The following is an 11820-nucleotide window of genomic DNA, read 5'->3' as shown; positions in this document are numbered from 1 at the left end:
GACTGTAGCCTCTTTTTTGTTATTGTAATTGTATCTTTGTTGTAATCCCTTTTATCAATTATATGTTGGCGGGTCGAATCCCAACTTCCTAAATACAATTGGTGTTGTGTCTCCTTTCCCTGCTAGATTTGTAAGTGTATTTCAGACACACGTGAAGCTGCATAGTGCTCACGGCATGTTGTTGTGTGTGTATGCACCGTGTGTACTTTGTACGTCCATCGCGGCGCTAGTACGCAAAGTGCGTACACGGTACGGGACTTTGTGCGCTAACTGAGTAATAAGTACGTAGGCTAAGTATTGCATACAGCGGCCGCAGCGGCTCGATTCTAAAGTGTATTAAGTGTGTTTAAAGTATTGCTTTTAGTCCTGTAAGTAAATCAGCATTTACAATGCACACCAATTCTCACAGAAAATGGGGGTTCTTTTCTGGTATCTCCCGTAAGCAGGGATACCCCCTCAGAGTCCTAGGTAGGCAGCGGTTAGTATCCTTCACCTTGGTGAAGCATTATACACCGCCACCCAAGGTATGCTGCTAAGGTTATGTTTTTATGTTTCCTCAATAAAAGCTGTATTACACTATGCTTGCCCCCTCTGTTTTTTCTATCTGAGATAATCAATCATGGAGATTATTGGAACAGAGAGTGGAGAAGTTATACAGTCCAAAAATTTGAGGATATAGAAGATTTCTTGGGCTTGACTTTGAAATTAAGGATAATCTACATGGATTTTGTGAATTGACATATTGACTGCGATGAACACCATCTGTGAATTAACTTTATACACCCCGCTCTATCCCCATAGGAGTTTGCGCTGATTCTATACCTTATTCTATATTCATACATTGTGGCCCTACAGGTAGGCTTTTAAGATAGAGCTGCACTCCGTTTTGAAACACCAAATTTTCTTTGCTTTTGTAAGTAACATAACAAATGTGGAAACAGTGAAGCGCTGTGAATACTTTCCGGATACACTGTACGTGTATGAATATTACACTTAGGTACCACCTACAGTGTCGCAGTTCTGTTGAGACTCCCTTATTGAACGAGTCTGACCAATTGCAGCCCAGTTCCACTTCTTCTGTTGTACATGTAGATGCAATAGAAATGCACATTACTCTACATGCATGTACTCATTTTTCCAATATATGCACAGTGTGTGAATTTACTTAAGATATACTCCGGAAACAGTAATATGTTCAACTGCATCAGCCCCATAGTGGTTTTTAACCCTTAACCTTAAGTCACATAAGGCAAGAGATCATTTCTACTAATATAAAGCATCTATGATCAATCAACCTTTCTGCCAGAGGATTTTAGAAACAAACCTATTTTTTGTCATTTAGGGACTCTCTGTGCAATCAACTAATAAATATATCCATGTCTAGTTATATGATGAATATGGCCATCTATTATTAATGCATTATATAGTAAATATAGGATAAATAGCTGGCTTTCCATTCACATTAGACCGCTTGGTTATATAAATCTAATTTTCAAGGCGTGATATGTTTAAATAGAGATTATCAATGGTGAGATAATATTTGAAGGATCTCACTGGAAGTGACTTTGATTGACTAGGATTACACCTAAGGATGGTCATATCCTTGAAAAGAAACAGCAGAGAGGAAGAAAGTGAGGGGCGCAGGATTTGCTGGGCTTTGAAATCAGCTATTTAATGCAACAATCCTCTTGTAGGACTGAACCACAGCAGGCAAGTCACAATGCAGAGAAAGAAATGACACAATGCTGGATAAACATTTTCTTTTGGGCTAAGAAGAGAGAGAATAGAAGACATATAAAGTGCACATAATGCATATAAAGAATCAAATCAAAAGGCAATAAAAGGGAGAGAAAGTGAACAAAAGGCGGGACGGGAGAAAAGAGAAATGCAAATTGCTGAGACAAAAAAAAGAAACAAGAATGGAGAACAAGAGGGGGAAAATAAGTAATATTTCCTTGATAAAAATGCACAAAAGGGAAGATGAACTTTGTTCTTTTCCCCTCTCTTTCTACTTTCCTCTCTTTCTCCTCCTCGCCTCGCAGCACGCCAGCCTAAGCTGAGAGCTGTAATGTCATTAAATTGCAAATGCTTTTTCATTTCCGACACACACTGTTTACTTATCTGGCAAAAACATATGTTGGAAGGAATCCGTTAAATTCTGCCCATTGCCTTGGGTAAAAGTGCAATAGAAACGGCCCCAGTGAGCTCCCTCTTTCTTCTCCCAGCACTACTCTTATCAGGAAGACTGCTTGGCAGAAACTGGCTAGTTGAATGAAAAAGGAAGATACAGGCGCAGATTACGGAAGAACACTGAGCACAAAATTCCTGGAGAGAGGGTCACTCCATAGCAAATGATTTCACTGCTCTAGATCTGCATAAATTACTATTTTTAAGGCATCTCCAAACTCTGTATATTTTTCTCACTCTGTCAAACATTTAATTTCACGCCCCATGTTCTGAATATGCTAAAATGCATATCTCTGATGCACCTTTAAGCCAGAAAAACGAATGCAAAATTGAAGATAAAATGATGTGATTTGCACTACAAGCCTATTACTTGAAGTATTTACATATAGTTTACCTCTGCAATTCTGCAAACCATTTATTTTTCTTAAAAGGAAATAATATCTGGATTAAACTCATATAAATATGTATAGAGCTTTGTTTAGAAAATATATTTGATAGTTAATGTAAAAAAAAAAATGGACATTTTCTTCAGTAGTAGACTCCTATATTGCAGAATCTGACACTTTACTTGGAAACAAGAGATTCATTGATTACTGTTCTTATTCAAACTCCTTTTATATACTGTAGTGGGGATAAAGAATGCTACTTAAAATAGTTTAAAACAGTACATGTGTAACATTTCATACTGTAGAGATGATTTAAATAAATCCAAGTTTCATGTATTTTCAAGCACGGCCAAAACATATTAGCATTGTAATTGGAGTTTTCTACTGACCGACTAAGCCCACAATATAAAAATTATATGTGGGAAAATGGTAAAAATCACAACACAGAATTAAATGGGTTTTAATGTAGCTTACAATGGAAAGTATAATAGCAGGTGAGATGGTTACGTTTGTTTTATTCAGAGTATTTAAGCTCAGTTTGTCTTGTGCCAGTAATGTGCATGTGGATATTAAAGTTCGAAAAATGGATTTAACCCCACAAGCTGAGGTTTGTGTCATTCAAAAGGGCAGGAGAAACAGATAAATACATTTATTGTCAAAGGCTTTGTTGTGTTAGTAAATTGCATGTAACAAATCACATCAGAAAACATGTCAGTGTAATCAAGTATACATAACTTAAAAAAAAAACAACTCCTTTCAGGTTGTGTTGTTTCTTCATAAGGGATATGTTTATGCAATGTAATACAATGGCAATTTAATGTGACAGTATTTTCTATTCATGTAAATAAATGGAATTAATTGCACATAACTGGAAGCCATCAGATTGAATTGCACCATACTGGCACTAATATGTCAGACAGTAAAACAAAAAGTTGCCCAAGTACAAAGCTTTACAGAGAAAAATGAATGTATAACAGGAATAATTGCATTTGCTTGTACAACTAATATTACTCATGTTGTCTATACCTAATAGAGCATCTGCAGTTTATGTACATGGTAAATACAGAAACCAGATATAAAATGATTTCTGATTGCGATCACTTCAGGAAACATAACGGTTTTGTAAAAGTGTGTGCACGCATTCAGCAAACACATCACAAACATATGTTTTTAACACTTTACAGATAATACATCAAAATGTATAGCTACCCTTCAACTGTAAACTTATAAAACTACACTGATAAGTGTTATGTTTTTCCAACAAAGTTAGGCAAGAAAAGTAAAACGAGCTTCTCTGGGAATTTGTTTGACCATTCTGCCAATTATTAATTTCAGACTCACCTCTACGAGGTACCCATTATTCTAAACATAACGTAAGGACATAATAATAATAATAATAATAATAATAATAATAATAATAATAACAACTAGCTGATGTGCCCGGTTTCAACTGGGTAAATGTTTGCTGGGCAGAACATTTTACCCTTTTTCACCCCATTAGGAGTAAAATTTTGAAAAATCCATGCTTAGTTGTTGGTTGCAAATAACTGTCACAGTTTCCAGACCTCTCAGCAAGTCACATGTTCCAGGTCATCCAGCAAATGCACAGGGAGCGTTCACCAACTGTCACATTTTTCAGAGCACAATAGTGATGCATTGTAAATGACTGGCGAATGTTTTGCCATATAACTCCGAAACAAAGGTAAGACTATGGCATAATAGAAAAATGTCACTAAAAAACGTCGTCTTTCTGTTATTAGCACTTAGCTGATGATTTTTCCCTTCAAAACTGTTCATAACTAATACAGGTTGAGTAACCCTTATCCAAAATGCTTGGGACCAGAAGTATTTTGGATATCGGATTTTTCCATATTTTGGAATAATTGCATACCATAATGAGATATCATGGTGATGGGACCTAAGTCTAAGCACAGAATACATTTATGTTTCATATACACCTTATGCAGACTGTCTGAAGGTAATTTTAGCCAATATTTTTAATAACTTTGTGCATTAATCACAAATGTGTGTGTACAGTCACACAATTTAATTTATGTTTCATATACACCTTATAGACACAGCCTGAAGGTCATTTAATACATTATTTTTAATACCTTTGTGTGTTAAACAAAGTTTGTGTACAGTGAGACATCAGAAAACAAAGGTTTCACTATCTCACTCTCACTCAAAAAATTCCGTATTTCGGAATATTCCGTATTTTGGAATATTTGGATACGGGATACTCAACCTGTAATAATAATAATAATAATAATAATAATAATAATACAGTAGTCATGGAAAAAACAATTCTGTTCAGGTCTTATTTTTATTCCATTTATACATTTATATACTCATGCATTTCAAATATAATTTGTAGCATTGTATAAGTTATTATTTAATAAACAAATGAGTATGGAATTTATCATAAAATATATATGTAAATATTACATTTACTTGATAATTAAGGAATTTATAGAAATCTGTATTGTTTATATCTATGGATTCATTTCATAACTGGAAATTAGAAATTAATTTCCTCATGAGCTGTTTCAGAAGAAAATGATAGAATAAGTGGGGTTGATTGGCATGTTCTATTACACATTTGTTGAAGCAATATGTGATTTAAGTAATGTAACAATCTGCTGCCCTGTATCCCCCTCTAGTGGCAAGTTCACAATGCATGCCAAACACTACAACTTCAAAATGCAGAATATACAGTAATTGTTTATATAATGAATGATTAAATAGCCAGATAAAAACTTAATTTAATTTTGGTTTTAAAGTTATAACTTCAAATTTAAACACGAGTCATGGCAAAAATAAAATCAAGCACTTGAAACTATTTAAAAGTGGTTATAAAATGTAATTATGGTACACAAACTTCAAAGTAAGTATGTATTTAGTAAATAAATAAATTCACATATATGATAGTTACTTCATGCAATAAGTTTACAGGGAATTTATATGTAAAATACAAGCTAATTCTATATAAAAGTGTACATTGTCATAATTTTGCAGACCTTAGGCCGGATGTAATGGCTTGCGAGACGGCCGGAGCTCCGAGACTCCGGCCGAACTCAAACGTTTTTTTAAAGAGGCAAACTTGTAAAGTTTTGCTGCTTTAAAAAAAACGTACGTGTTCGGCCGGAGTCTCGGAGCTCCAGCCATCTTGCCACCCATTACATCTGGCCCCTTATTTGATTTTAAGTCTTGCACTACTTATTTTCTTAGCACAGCAGAAGCCTTGTTGCTATTGCTATCTATATAGAGCTCTAGGGGCCCATGTATCATAGTATATTTGCTGCTATATCCCTGAAAACTCCCATTTTCGTGTGTTAGCCACAAATAATTTGTATACCCGAATGTAAGAAGTAGGCACTGCAGCAGGTATCTCCAATGCCGCCTGCAGCCACATTCCCCATACGTGTCGATGCTGCCAGATTTACCAGTATCCGGAATGTGTTGCATTCCGGATATTAAGGGTCATTCCAACCCGTTCGCACGCAGCGGTTCTTCGCTCCGTTGCTAACTGGCCGGAACTGCGGCTGTGCGGCGCACGTAATGCGCATGCGCGTTGTTGCTTGGTGATGATCGTCACTGGGCAGCGATGCCATCAGCGCTGAAAGTGATCACAGCGGCGATCGCTAGAAGATTGACGGCGGGGAGGCATTCCGGGACGTCTACTCACCATTTTCTGGGCGTGGAGATCTGAATGCAGGCGTGTCCAGGCGTTTGGAGGCGGATATCTGACGTCAATCTCGGGACCTTCGTCACTGGATCCGTCACACTGGGTAAGTAGCTGCTGGGCTAGTCTTGTTTTGCTTGAAACTTTTTTAGCATAGCAGGGCTGCACAAGCGATCGCAGCCCCGCTATGCTAAAATACACTCCCCCATATCATAGGCGGCGTCTAGTTGATCGCATGAGCAGCAAAAAGTTGCTACGTGCAATAAACTCGGAATGACTACCATTGGTCCCCGCAGCTACCGCCATCTGAAAATGGTGGTAGCCCATTGTAGCCTACTGGTTACAGATCACATCTGTAGCCAGCAGAGGGTTTATTTAGAACCCTCCCCGTAAGTGGTCAATGTGCATGTGAGGGCTGTCTGATCGTGCATGTGCAGACTCCCCCAAGCAGCTGTCTGAGCACATCACACGGCAGGGCTCCATTCGGAGCCCCTGTACCTGCATGTGCTGTATAATACATCTAGTCGATAGGATCGCATATTTCATAGCATAGCTGGGTGGCACATTCAATATGTGATCCTTGATAAATGGTCCCCATAGGCTGCTATTCAAGATATACTCCACAGATGGCAAATGTAATAAGAAACCAGCAGAAACAGCTAGCTTTGTGTTAATAAAATGTTTTACTGTTTACAGGAAATGAGCCCTTTCAGATAGTTAAATTTTTGCTCAAAAACCAACAATTTTATCTATTAACCCCTGCGGCACCAACTAGGAACAGACTATGCTGAAGATTGGGATGGGATATATAACTATAATTGCTTTGCTCTAAGTGCTATACGTTCTTATGTAAATCTATAAGTCACATAAATGAATTAGCTGAATGCCATGAATTTTAATTAAATGTAGTAACATTTGCATTATTAACTAATGAAATAAATAAATAAAAGTATTATAGCAGGAGCTAGTTACTGAAAGGTAAGAAAATAATATTAAAATGTTATAACTGTGGAGAGGGTCGGACCGGCCCACAGAGGTGCAGGGGAAACCTCCAGTGACCCCACTGCCAGAGGACTTACCCTCTCTTCTAGGGATCACGCTCCAGACTGTGCACTTGAATTATACATTATACTGTATTTGGCATCTAAACATTGCTGAGAGTTATGATGGGCATACATTGTCAAATAAAGTGTCTTTCAGACTGATAGACATTTTATCAGACATCCTGAAACCAGCAGATATCATGAGCATACACTGCAAAATCTTGCAATGAGCCTAATTAAGTTGTGGATAGAGGTGCTATCGCTGACACTTACTTCTAAGCAGCAGCAATGCACCAATATGGTAATGCAGCAGAAGGCGTCTGGTATAAGTAGAAGCAGGAGCGTAACTAGAACTTTGTGGGCTCCATAGTAAAATCGCTAGGGACACAGACAGTGACAGCAGGGACACAGAGACAGAGAGAGTGGCAGCAGGGACACAGTGAGTGAGAGGGCCGGCAAAGACATAGGGACAGAGATAGGCAGCAGGGGAATAGAAACAGAGACAGAGATGCAGCAGGGACATTGAGACAGAGAGAGAGGCAGCAGGGGCATAGAAACAGAGAAAGGGGCAACAGGAACGTAGGGACAGATAGAGAGGCCACATGGACATAGAGACAGAGAAAGGAGCAGCAGGGACTTAGGGCGAAGCTGTAGGGACAAAGAGAGAGAGACAGTAGGGATGTAGGAACAGAGAGAGGCAGTAGGGATGTAGGGACAGATAGAGAGGCAGCAGAGACGTAGGTACAGATAGAGAGGCAGCAGGGACGTAGGGACAAATAGAGAGGCAGCAGGGACGTAGGTAAAGATAGAGGCAGCAGGGACGTAGGGACAGATAGAATGACAGCAGGGACATACAGTAGGGACAGAGAGAGGCAGCAGGGACATAAGAACAGAGGCAGCAGGGATTTAGGGACAGAGATCCAGCAGAGGCATTCCGTACAGTAGGGACATAGGGGGACATTTACTAAGCAGTGATAAAAGTGGAGAAGTGAGCCAGTGGAGAAATTGTCCATGGCTACCAATCAGCTGCTCTGTATATTTTTAAAGTATGCAAATTATGAATGTTATGTCAGTGCTGATTGGTTGCCATGGGCAACTTCTCCAACGGCTTACTTCATCACTTTTATCACTGCTTAGTACATGTCCCCCATAGAGAGGCAGCAGGGACAAAGGGACAGATAGAGAGAAAGCAGGGACATAGAGAGGCAGCAGAGACATACTTTACAGTAGGGACACAGAGGGGCAGTAGGGACAGAGGTAGCAGGGACATACAGCAGTAACAGAGAGGCAGCAGGGACAAAGGCAGCAGGGAGTAGGGGCAGAGAAGCATCAGTTACATACTGCACCTCCATAGTGCAGCCTTGGACCCCCATGGAGAGCACAGCTGTGTACCTGCATAGGGAGCACCCCCCCAAAACTGGGACCCCAGAATACCTGCATAGGCAGCATGCCCAGCTCCTCCATGGACAGCCTCTCCATGTAGTCCGCCAGCAGCTGCAGAGTTAGCATCTGCCCGCCAGGTGTCCAGGGAGCAGCTAGGGAGCAGAGGATGAGAGCAGACGGGGGGCAGCCCTCTCCCCTGGCCCCATGGTTCCCTGCCACTGAACTACCGTAGCTCCAGCATGGAGGGTGAGGCCGCTGTGGACTGGGCAGGTATTTCTATGGGGGGGGGGTCCATAAAACACACACTCACATAGCATGTATATGTCACACATTCATCACACACACATTACGCATGTATATGTCACACATTTATCACACACATATATATATACTCACACACATATACAGTAGCACACATGTATATGTGATACAATTAATCACACAAACATACTACACATATAGCACACGTGTCTATATTGCAGATTCGTTACACACACACACACACACACACACACACACACACACACACACACACACACACACACACACACTCCCCGGGAGGGGGCGGAGCCAAAAATACATATTCCCTTAAAATCATGTCTTATTGGCCCCGCCCCCTCCTCATTGTTCTGCGAATTGCGGCATTTTACTGCGAGGGTGTGGGGCTTAAAAACAGCGGGCAATGTTAGTAGGGGGGGGGCTGAGCACGTGGACTGCACCCACTACTTCTTGGAGGTGCACCTGATGACTTTTCTTCAATAGGGCCTTGGTTCACTAGGTACAGGGGGAGCTGCGGGCCCTGGAAGCATCTCGGGCCCCATAGCAGCTGAACCCCCTGCACCCTCGGTAGTTATGCCACTGAGTAGAAGCCTCCTGCTTACATTAATGAGTCATGCTGAATCCTAGGATACAGCATCGGATCACCTATGGCTGTGTGACCCATGGAGTCATGCAAGCTGGCAGCCGCAGCTCCACCCACTAGGCAAGGAAATCTGTCTTCCGATGGAGATCCTCCCCCAAAATGTCGGCAACACGCCTACATTTTGGGAAACAGAGACCTCCCTGCTCCCAAGTGGTTGCAGACTGTCAATCTTTTGATGTATGCAGCTATAGTGCACCCAACAATGCGGTACCTGAACCAACACATGCGCTTTACCGGCACGGTGCATGCACAAAGTACTGAACATCGGTAGTTTGCATCAGAGCCATAACTGGACTTTTTTGGTGCCCTGTGCCAGAGAGTGAATTGGTGCAGCCCCCATATTTCCAATAAGGACATAAGAAGCATGCCTCATGGGGAAGGGGCATGACAAGATTGATCCCAGAGAAAGCCCATACTATGATGCCCCTTTCCCGGTATAATACACACATTTACAGAACACTGGAAAATGGATTTGAACACAAATCCTCTTTATACCACATTCATGCACTTAATTTGAGAGCTCGTTGTTATTCAGTTACAATACCCTTTATTAAATAACACATTTCAATATACTGCTACACCCAGGATTCAAACCTATAACCTGTTGAATTCTAATCAAATACCCTACTCATTGAGCTATTTGATCTTGCATAAAAACTGTTAACTGGTACTTTGTAAAAGAAAATAATCAGCATTGCAATTGAGCAGATCTATGTAGTGTGCAGCCACACATCCAATCCCTGTCAGCCACACACTACATAGATCTGCTCAGCCGCAATGCTGATAATTTTTTCACAAAGTACAAGGTAAGCTTCAAATAATATATAATTCTCTAGCTTAGAATTATCTACCTTTCTATGCAAGGGCAGATAGCTCAATGAATAGTGTTTGTCTGCAATGCCACAGGCAATGGGTACGAATCCCAGGTATGTAAGCATCTTGAAATGTAATCAAGTTGAGTTCATGAATGTTGTATAGGTAATAGCGACAGAAGGGGTCAGGGTAGGAGTCAGGGGTGGTCAATAGATGCTGGGCTTCAAAAAGGGCGAAAGCTGCAAGTGAAAGTAGTTAAAACAGACAATTGACAAGTGCCACTAACTGCGCCCCCTACCCTGAGCGTTATGTGCGGTGCACCTGCCGCACACACCTAGTTACGGCCCTGCTTTGAATCATGAGGGTCATTCCGAGATGATCGTAGCTATGCTAAATTAGCACAGCTACGATCATTCACACTGACATGCGGGGGACACCCAGCACAACAGGGCTATCCCGCCCTGCATGTCAGTGCCACCCCTCCCTTCCCCGCAGAAGTGCAAAGGAATCGCACAGCGGCCCGTTCGGTCCGGCCACACCTGTGTTGGCTGGACCGCACCCACAAAATAGCGGCCAAATGCCGTTGTTACGACCCCCCCCCCCCCCCCCGCCCAGCTAACGCCTCTGCCTGTCAATCAACTGTGTACACACACGCCGCCTCTACGCAATAAAGAGTAACATCGACTGCTTGGGTAGCCCTATGCATACGCAGACTGGCCGCAGCAGAAGTGACGCAGAAGCCATGTTTCTCCATATATATGATTGTAGCTGATGGCAAATACACGCCCCGAAAAATGGGCATGACATGGCTTCATTTTTTGCTGCCATTCCCCGTTACCTCTCCCACAACATCACTTTCTGTCAATCAGTCTACTAGAAAAGTCTCAATGCGATCACAAAGGCACCTGCGAATGCGGCTGCATCACAGGTGCAGCAGCTGTTAAATGCACAGCGTTACTAATCCCAGAAGTGAGGCACAGTGTATGTATATTTATATGTGCTAACCACCCCCCCACCTTCCCCATTCAAAGCCGCCAGTACAGTGCATGCATTACCCAATGCACCATCTGCCCATGGCTACCTTACCGTGCGTCATTCTTCCTCCGGACAGATAGTAAAAATACCCATGAGTGTCTCTCCTAGAAACAGTGCCATACTGATGTGGCGTCACTCGCCACCACCAGGCATACTACAAGTGCCACAGCCACGACTGCATATATTCCCAGGTGCAATACCCCAGTAAGTGCACGTCACCTGTATTAACCCATTCTAGGCTGGATCTACCTTGTACTACATGTTTTGGAGGTATGCTGCATTAACTATGTGTTATCTCACATCCTGTTGTTCTCCCTGGTTAATAAACCAATACCTGGTTAAGGTATTCATTGTGTGGGCTGATCT

Source organism: Pseudophryne corroboree, chromosome 2 (assembly GCF_028390025.1).
Source record: "Pseudophryne corroboree isolate aPseCor3 chromosome 2, aPseCor3.hap2, whole genome shotgun sequence".
Lineage (NCBI taxonomy): Eukaryota > Metazoa > Chordata > Amphibia > Anura > Myobatrachidae > Pseudophryne > Pseudophryne corroboree.
This window is presented reverse-complemented; position numbering follows the sequence as displayed.